Source organism: Rhinatrema bivittatum, chromosome 9, assembly GCF_901001135.1.
Source record: "Rhinatrema bivittatum chromosome 9, aRhiBiv1.1, whole genome shotgun sequence".
In the NCBI taxonomy this organism is placed as follows: Eukaryota; Metazoa; Chordata; class Amphibia; order Gymnophiona; family Rhinatrematidae; genus Rhinatrema; species Rhinatrema bivittatum.
The window spans coordinates 154,676,319-154,685,929 of record NC_042623.1 but is presented as its reverse complement, the minus strand read 5'-3'; positions in this window follow the sequence as shown (position 1 = coordinate 154,685,929).

The following is a 9,611-nucleotide window of genomic DNA, read 5'->3' as shown; positions in this document are numbered from 1 at the left end:
ATGTGGACATAGAATGACAAAGACACAACCTTCCTTTGAATTAGAACAATCACAAATGAAAAAATGAGTAATACTAATAAGCCATTTTTAAAGTTTCTTATTACTAAACCACCCCATTGTTGACATGACATATAAGAATCAGAATGGCACATTGCAAACTAAGGGGTCCGTTTATCAAAACATGCTGACTTCTTGGCATTTAATGGTGCCTATTTTCTGCAATGTACATTAACACGTTTTGGTAAGTAGGCCCTCAAGGGAGAAGCAAACATTGCTTATGCCTAAACAAGCTAAATATTTGATATGCATACAAAAAAAACCCAATCCAAACAAGAAGGCCAGGGGTCAGAGAGGTGGTAATCCTTTTTGCCTACCCTCTAATGAAATAACACCCCTAGCCCCAGTTTGTAATTAATAGATCAGTTTCCCAACCTGTAGATCTTCAGAGCTGATCAGGTATGCCACAGAAAAGTGACCACGGCCAACTGCTCAGCTCCAGATCAGCACCACGTGCTACAACTGGTGGCTCTTAAATGTATATGAGTAGGTGGCTCGTGTAACTGTACATGTCTCTTCATCCTACCTATAGCATGAGCCATGGAATGTGGTAATTGAGTGGCAGACAGGGCCTGGATAGTAAGGCGCTACTTTGTTTAGCACATGCCATACTTACTCATTTTCCCCTACTCCTGATCATTTGAGTCCTTTCAGCCTCTGTCTTATCCCCATATTAACGGGCCGATACAGTAAGGAGTGGTAGGAAGAGCTGCGTTAGTGCCGGGCGCACCCGCGTTTGCCGCACGCACAGTCTTGCTCACCTACCACTTGATCCTGTATTTAAATAGCTTGCAAATGCAAGCCACGTCCAAGAAGCGTCTGTGAAGTGTTAGGCCCACGCAACCCATTTTACTGTATAGGTGCTTAATACAGCGCCTATACAGTATCCTGGGAGCACTGGTACCTGTTATTTCAAATGACATTTGAAATGACAGGCACCAGGAAGTGGATCCCAACTTTAACCCATGAAAACCTAAAATCCCCTCCTCCCGAAGCAGCTCGAAATGTACCAACTTACCTTTTGTTGTTTTTCAGCCTCCTCTGCCGTCCTCCGGAGGGGGCAGCTGGCGGCGAAAGCGGTCCCCCCCCCCCCCCCCCCCCCCCCCCCCCCCCCCCCCCCCCCCCCGCGCAGGTCCCGGTTCTCCTGTGAGCCAGCTCGACTTCTGGCTGACAGCTACCCCCCCCCCCCCCCACGCCCGCCCTTCCATGTGCTTTCATTGGCTTGAGCGCCCGTCAATTTGGCTAGAAAGAAGAGTTTGTCCATAATGAGTTGAGGGTAGGAAAAAAAGGAATCTGTAGGCAGTAAAGAGCAAAAGAAGCAGCAGGTGTGCGAGGTGTCCATGTTAAATACAGCAAGTACCAAGGCACAACTCCCTTTTTGTACAGCAATGGAGCTAGATTGTGGCTAAAACCAAGGCATTATTTCTGAAAAAATATGCTAAACCCCCAACTGCAACTTGGACTTTATCCTCCAATGCTGGATTGATGGTGGATGGGATGATGGGAATTCATGGGTATTGACTAGAGGTACAAATTCAGCAGCATATTCGTCCTCTCCAGGTCGGCACAGCCTGCTTTGCAGAGGTTGGTGTACCACACAACATTTTTGTTAAGAAAGCTGTACCTAGGTCTTAAAAATGTAGGAAACACTGTGCTAGGATACATGAGTTTTATAACCAGCAGAAGAAAGGTGATGCTACTAGTGGTCTACACATAATTGATGAGATTTCCTCTAGTCTAGGGTACTGTATACTGTGTTAAATCTGCATCTCTGAAGGGCTAGAAAGAGAGCAGAAATAATCCAGAGGAAGGCTTCCAACCTAGCACAACCTGAAGGAAGAATATGGGAATATGAGAGAGAGATCAGGGGTATATATTATTATACAGAATGCCAGCAAGTTCTTGATGGAAAGGAAGTTTCTATAGCAAAAGATCATGATAGGAGGTGGGAGGAGGAAAGCAAAGATTGTGTGGGAATGTGTTCTTGGAATGGCAGAAGGTATGGGACATGCAAAGAATACTCTTAGCAATAGGACAGTGAGGGTAAAGCTGGAGCTGAAGTAGAGTCTGCATGCATGCAGGAAATTAGTAGAGAGATGGACTTGGTGGTATTCATCTGCTGTCACTGTCTGTTAAACTCTGACAACTTGCACATGCCCAACTTTGTTGCCCCACACATGCTCTTTTTAATTTTTTGGATTTACAGCAACTTCAAATGATCCAATCTACTACCAAAGCTCAGGATGAAGCCTGGAAATGGAGATATGCAGGCCTGGATTTGCCAATAGGTACACTAAACCTTTGCCTAGGGTGGCAAAAATCAGGGGGCAGCAGAGTTGCTGCCTCCTAGCCCTGTTGCATCCCACTTAGCAGGGATCAGTCCTCTATATTCAGCTCCATCCCCTGCAGTAAGCAGGAAGGGAGAAGTAAGACGAGCAGAACACACAAAAACTCCTCCCTAATCCAGCCCTGTTATTGCCATTGCTGTCTTTCTGGCCCTGTTCAGCTGTAGTGACAGAGGTATGAAATGAGAAGAGCGTGAGTATTGAGGAAGGAGAGAGAAAGATTATTGGGGGCAAGGAGGGTCAGACAGAGATCATAAGGGGCTTGGGAAGCAGAGAAAAATCATTTTGGGGGTGTTAGGCTGATAAGGGAGTCTGGTAGGGAAGGGATCAGCTGTGTGCATGTGTGAGAGAAGGAAGCAGGACAGCATCAGTGTTTGTGTATGTGAGAGAGAAAAGGAATAGGTGCTGGGTGTGTGTGCCCGTGCCAGAGTGGGTGGTAGGTTAGAGAGAAGGGACATCTCCCACTGAAATCTTGATCTTCCCTCCCATCTTAGAATCTACCCCTCAGATCTTGGAGCCTCCAGTCCTTCCTTCAACTTTCTCCCCAGACCTTGGGCCCCACCCTCAACCCTGAGCCAAGATCCTCCTCTGATTCCTCCTCTTCCCCCTTCTATTCTTCAATCCCAGCACCGCCTCTTCTTCTCCTGTCCCAAATGTGTGGTTTTCCTCTTCTTCTCTTCCCCACTGTTCCCTCCTTGAGTTTTCCGATCCCATTGTCTCACCTCACCCCATTTCACTTCCTCCTCATTCTCTTTTCCCAAATTTCTAGCTCTCCTTCCTTTCCACAGTCTTCTCAACATCCCCTTTTCATCTCCTTAATCCTGAGATCTCTTTCCTGTGCTTATATTTGTGAACCCTTTTCCTCCTGCAGTAGAAAAATATATGTATGTTTTATTATAATTCACTATGGACAAGATATGAGATAAGAGTGCAACATGAGTACCTTTTTAAATAAATAAGTAGATATATAGACACAAGCAAGATTGGAAAACTACTTTAAGGTCAATATTCAAAGGGTTTGTCTAGTTAACTTGGAGTTAGCAGGACAAAACATGAGATTTGAATATTTTTCACATCAAATCTAAGTAATTCGAACATATTATTGTGGGAAAATTTGCACATTCTTATCCAGGAACAAAAGGAGGTCCATCTTCAACTGGGCTATTTAGTCAGATAAATGTATCTGGCTCTGCGCCACTGAATATATCCAGCTATCTTAAAGTTAACTGGAAAAGTACGGCTGTGTAAACTGAGGACAGCCCTGTGGGCCCACCAGCCTTAGCTGGGTAAGTTATCTGGCTAACTCAGAGTTAGCTGGATCAGTTAGGTGGCTAAGGTTGGCTCCCCCTGGACTACCCTCAACCTGCCTGCCACTTAGCTGGCTATTTAGCCAGATAACTAGATGTGTCCAAAATTATCTGGGCACGTAGTACTGAATATCATCTTCAAGATATACACCATGATTTTATTTATTATTTATTTATTTTTAATTTTTATATACCGAAGTTCTTGTAGGGACTACAAATCACTCCGGTTTACATACAACGAAGAACTGCTCAACAAAGAGCGGAGCTTTACATGGAACCGTATAACATATGGAACAGTATAACTGGTTGACAATTTAACATAGTGCTAAATAAAGTAATAATATTTTAACTGGTAATAAAGAAATATAATACTTTATATAAGAAGTATAACTATTTAACATAGCAATAAATATAAATATAAGCAGTGCCTAATATATATGAAATAAAGTGAATTTTTGAGCTCAAAGATAATTGTCCAGTTGCAGATTCTTAAAAATAGTACTTGATACAGTGTCCTTAGTTAAGGGATACCTGGTAATTAGGAAGTCTGTCAGTCACAGTAAGTTTGTCAGTAATTAGGAAGTCTGTCAGTCACAGTAAGATTAAGCGTCTGGGAAAGCTTGTTGGAAGAGAAAAGTCTTCAGTCTTTTTTTGAATTCTTGATGACTGGGTTCTAGTCTAAGATCTGGGGGAAGCGTGTTCCACTGGTGTGGGCCTGCTGAAGATAGCGCTCGTTTGCTCAATGATGATTTTATTTGCGGAGCATGCAGTGTTCCTCTGTATGCGCTTCTGATTGGTCTGGAGGAAGTGTGCGGTTGGAGTTCAGAGCTTAATGTGATGGGGGCTAATTTGTTTGTCGCTTAGTGGATGATAGTGAGTACCTTATAGAGTATCCTTTTTTTAATGGGGAGCCAATGTAAGTTCCGAAGGATTGGGGTGATATGATCTTTTTTGTTAGTGCTAGTTAGAATTCTAGCCGCTGAATTGTGAACCATCTGTAATGGTTTGATAGTGTTGGCGGGAATACCTAGTAGCAGGGAGTTGCAGTAGTCGAGCTTGGAAAGAATGATGGATTGTAGTACTAGCCTAAAGTCGGAGAAGTGAAGGAGGGGTTTAAGTTTTTTGAGGACTTGCAGTTTGTAAAAGCAGTCCTTTGTGGTATTGTTTACGAACTTTTTTAGGTTTAGATGATTATCTAGCCATGCTCCAAGGTCTCTGACTTCAGATGAGAACGAGTTGTTTGTGTTTGGTAGAGAAAGGCTGGAAGAGATTGTGCGTCGATCTTGGGAGACAATGAGCATTTCGGTTTTATTAGCATTCAATACTAAGTTGAGGCTTAGTATGATGAGTCAGGCTTAGTATGATGAGTCAGGCCAAAAGTCAATAAAGTCCAGCAACCTGTCTCCCAACTGTTGTCAATCCAGATCACAAGTACTGGATAGATCCCAACAAGTAGATCCATTCCTAGTGAATTAAGGAAAACAGTTTCTGTCCTATGAAATGGAAAGGCTGTCTGGTATGGTATACCAGGAGTAGAAGCAAAGCGCAGATGGAACAAATACTATATAGAGAAAGACTTGATAAGTGGATATTTTCAGATTTTACAGAGCCTTTCTCTTCTAGGTCACCTGACTTGGAATGTTTGTGACAAAAAAAATCATTACCATTCAAGAGCCAGTTGATAGCCTTATGTAAACATGAGTTGGTGTTCTCAGTCCACATAATTTAAAAAAAAAACCAAACCACAACACTCACTGCTCAGTTCCAATTGGCAGTAGAAAGACTGGATTGCCTTTTTGGCTTTAAAGGTAAGGCTGTTTCTACAAGGCAGGGTTTAAACACTTTGGCAGAGAACTATAGGGAAGCTTTTTGTGCCGTTGTCCTTGTGCTGTGCATAAACATAAGATTTGATTTCCCGTGCTGGTAAACTAACTGGCACCTTGAATGAGCACAAAGGTTTTCTGGAAATAATGTGAGGAAGTGCATGCTCCACATTTATCACAAATTGGACGTACTCCTCTCTGCTTCTCTTATGAGTAGGGAGCTTCACCTTCAGTTTTCATTTTATTTTTCCCCATGGAATTTATCAGTGTTCATTACCACAAGAACAAAAATGATATTTACCACAAAAATGCTGAGTCGCTTTCTTCCACCGATTTCTCCCATTTTTGTTCTTGTGGTAATGAACACTGATACACTCTTGGGGAAAAATAAACTGAAAATGAAGGTCCCTTGCTAGGAGGCAGCACTCCCATCAGCCCACTCCCACCCATCCCACGAGAGCATCTACAGCACAGAGAAGTGGAGCCCAGGCATGGCCTCCATCAACAAACTGCCGGGAGTCCTGTGGACCTACTGCAGCGCAGGAAATCTTTGTTGATGGATGACAGAAAAGGTAAGTGCAGGGGTGACGGTAGTGGCAGGGATGGGCAGGGCCCCCGTCTTGCTTCTGGCCCAGCTAGATGGCTAGCCTCACCTTCCTGCCTGTCCAGCAATCTCTCGGGCTGTGTGCATATGTGCTTATGCATACAGTCAGACACAAAAGTAATGCACCCAAAAAAATAAAATTGGCTTATCTTGCTAATACTGGTTTTGTGCTGAATGCAACATCTTTTATCCTGGGTTTTGGTTTTGGTTGGTTTTTTTTTTTTTTTTGGGAGGGAGGGGTGTTATCTGGGCAATATTTAAGGGTTTCTTGCCTGCAATGCATAAAATTAGCAACTGTTGTGAGAAATGTAAACTTTGTTTCCTGTTTGGTTCACAAGGAGGCAGCAAACTGCAGACGCATGGCTGACCGACCCTGTGGTTGTCATGATTTGGTAGAAAATGGAAATGAAAATCTTTTGAGGAAGCACTGTGAATTCTTTTGCAGGAACTTCACATGACAAAAAGCTTTTGTTTTGGAGGAAAGGGGCAGCTGAGTTTTAAGAATAGTCACAAAGAATATGCATGAGAAATTTTGCAAATAATAGATTTCCAAAGCATGTAAATTTATCTCATGCAAATCAATTAAGGCTATCCTGGAAAACTCAACTAGCCAGGGCAGGTATGGGAATCTGCGAGACAGAAGGCTCTACAACAGAGTGGTGTTCAAACTGATTCTCAGACCCCCCCACCTAGCCAATTGAGTTTCCAGGGTATCCTTAATGAATATGCATGATATATATTTGCATCTTTTTGTGGCAGTGCATGCAAATACAGTACATATTCATTAAGACTATCCTAATTGGCTGGGGGGGAGGGTCCAAGGACAGGTTTGAACACCACTCTAATTGGCTCTGCTAAATGGTGTGGAAAGTTGGAATTTGGCATCTTTAGCACTTATCTTGTCAATTTTATTGTTAAAAAATGTTCCCCCTCAAAAAGGGGTCAATTTTAAAAGAACTGGACGGGCATCCATGTGCACATGGACACAGCTTTTTTATAACAGGTGCATGTCGGTGCGCACATCTTATAAAATATGGCTCCCGCACACGTGTGGGCAGGTCAGGACTCTCACGTGCAGGGCGGGGGGATTTTAGAAACTTATGCATGGTGATGCAAGTAGGCCTTCCCCAGTTCCCTCTCATTCCACTCCAATTAAGGAGCGGACTGGGAGGGAACTTCCCTATACCCCTACCTAACCTTCCTACTTTTTCCCCTCTCCTCCCCAATCCTAACCCCTACCTACCTACCCTTTTTTTTTTTTTTGTTTTATAACTTACCTACTCCTTCGGAGTAGAGGTAAGTTACACGTGTCGGTCAGCTACTGGTGCATGCTTACCCGGGACAGGGCCTAATGGCCACTGTCCCAGCTGGCATCTGCCCAGACCATGCCCCCCCCCCCCCCCCCCCAGTCCGTCTCTTTTTGCTGGTCTGGCGCTTCTATATGTATCAGGGGTTACGCATGGGGCCGGGCCCTTTCTAAAATGTGCTTGGTGCGCGCATGGCCTGGCCCCGTGCGTAACCCCCGGTTTTAATGTGCGCAGGCCATCAAAAATTTGATGGCCTGCGCACATTAACCATAGATTATGCTTTGCTAAGATGCGTCTGCATCTTAGCAAAGCATAATCTATGGTTACAGAAGCACTTTTTTGGCAATTCTGACTAGATTCTTCTTTACTGATTAATATTGCATCAAAAATAAAATAGTAATGACAGGAGGTTATGTTGTGAAAATTATGAAAATTATTTTGATTTCAAATCTCTAAATTATAATCCTATCTTTCAATCGGATAATTATTCCCCAAGCATTTATCCTTGTCAATATGTTTCTATTAATCTTTTTCTAAAAAGTATAAAGATTAGACAAGTTTTAGGTGGTAACTTTATCCTGGACTAATGGATTAACACCAAAGTATCCAAGTGGATTCACACAACAACTACTTTGTTTTAAAACATAAAGTACATCTTGTAAAAAGGAGGAACAGTATGAATTGGTTGTATTTTTATCAGATATTTATGAAAGGCATGACACAGAAGAACTGCCTATGACTGAATAAGATGCAAGGCAGGAAAGACAACCTTCGGGTGCCTATTGCCGTAGGTGCTGAAACTTGAGCCTGGAGGTCAAGGTACCCGAAGATTGAGGGCCTGCAAACTGGAAGAACTCCTTAAATCTCTCAGAGGCCATAGTTGGTCCTCTTCCTGAAGTGCAGCCTCATCTGCCTCCGTGGGAATTGAGTTGAGTAGGAGCTCCTCATAAATTACCTTGTTGCCAAAACAGGTTGAATCCTTTGAATCAAGTAAACAGAAGTGACATGTTGAAGGAAGCAAAAGATGTGCTACTCCGAGGAGCCACCGGCGCAGCTTGTGCCAAAGAAGCACAGTCTCAGGTGCATCAGCACCATCAACGCACAGCACATTGGCACCATCGATGCACAAGTTCCAGGCGCCATCAACACACAAGGCACTGATGCCATTGAAGTACAAGCTCTTTGCTCCATTAGCACATACCTCTTTGATTTTTGATGCATTGAGCCCTGGAACATTGATCCTTGACACCTTTGACCATTAAAACAGTTCCATCATCAAGAGCTTCCCATGCAGCTGGCCTATCGAGAGTGCTAACAGGGGCAGAACCCTCACCAATTGCCAGAGCTCTTACACCAACAAAATTAATGGAGAGTTTTGTCTAGAGGTCCCAGATCTCACTTGCTCTCTGATAGAACTCATGTCTAAATAGCCTCCAATTTTTCCAGAGCCTGGAAGACGTACAGGATTCCATTCTATTAGCAGAAGAGGATGTTCCACCACAAACACCAGGACAGAGGGTGTGACAGTCCCTCAACCAAGTAGTGGCCTAGTGAAGGTTTTCTTTACCTCTCTGGAGTCTAAGGAGAAGGAGAATATCAGATTTACTTTCACAAGAAGGAGTCCCAGTATCATCAGTTTATACCAATACCCCATCAGAACCCTCGTGTGGTGGTTCTGGTGCTTGGCATTCACTTGCAGCAGAATCTAGCCAGTTAGAGAACACACACCAAGTGCATGCCCCTCTGAGGTGACCAAGAGTATACCCCTCCCCGTCACCGTCTTCATCATTAGCATCCTCGATGAGTGTCCCCTGGCCACCAGACTCTGATGAAAGATTGATAAGGAAGCCTTCAGACCCCCTTCCAGATCTTCTGGAACACTTCTCCACCAGCTAGATTTTAGCCAGAAAATGACTTATCTGGCTAAAATCTGCCTTGATGCTATTCTTCTAAGTGGCTTTTGAATATTGACTTCAATAGTGTTTGCCAGAAAACTATCAACTTGAAGAGGCTATGGTTTTAAATGGAAAAGGTTCTCCACTTGGTGTCAATGCAACAACTTGAATCTGTTCACATATGAATCCAAAGAATTACTGAGCTATTTGCTCTCTTTTTCTGCTTCAGGATTTAGCACCTCATCAATAAGAGTACATCTTAGGTTTGCCTTG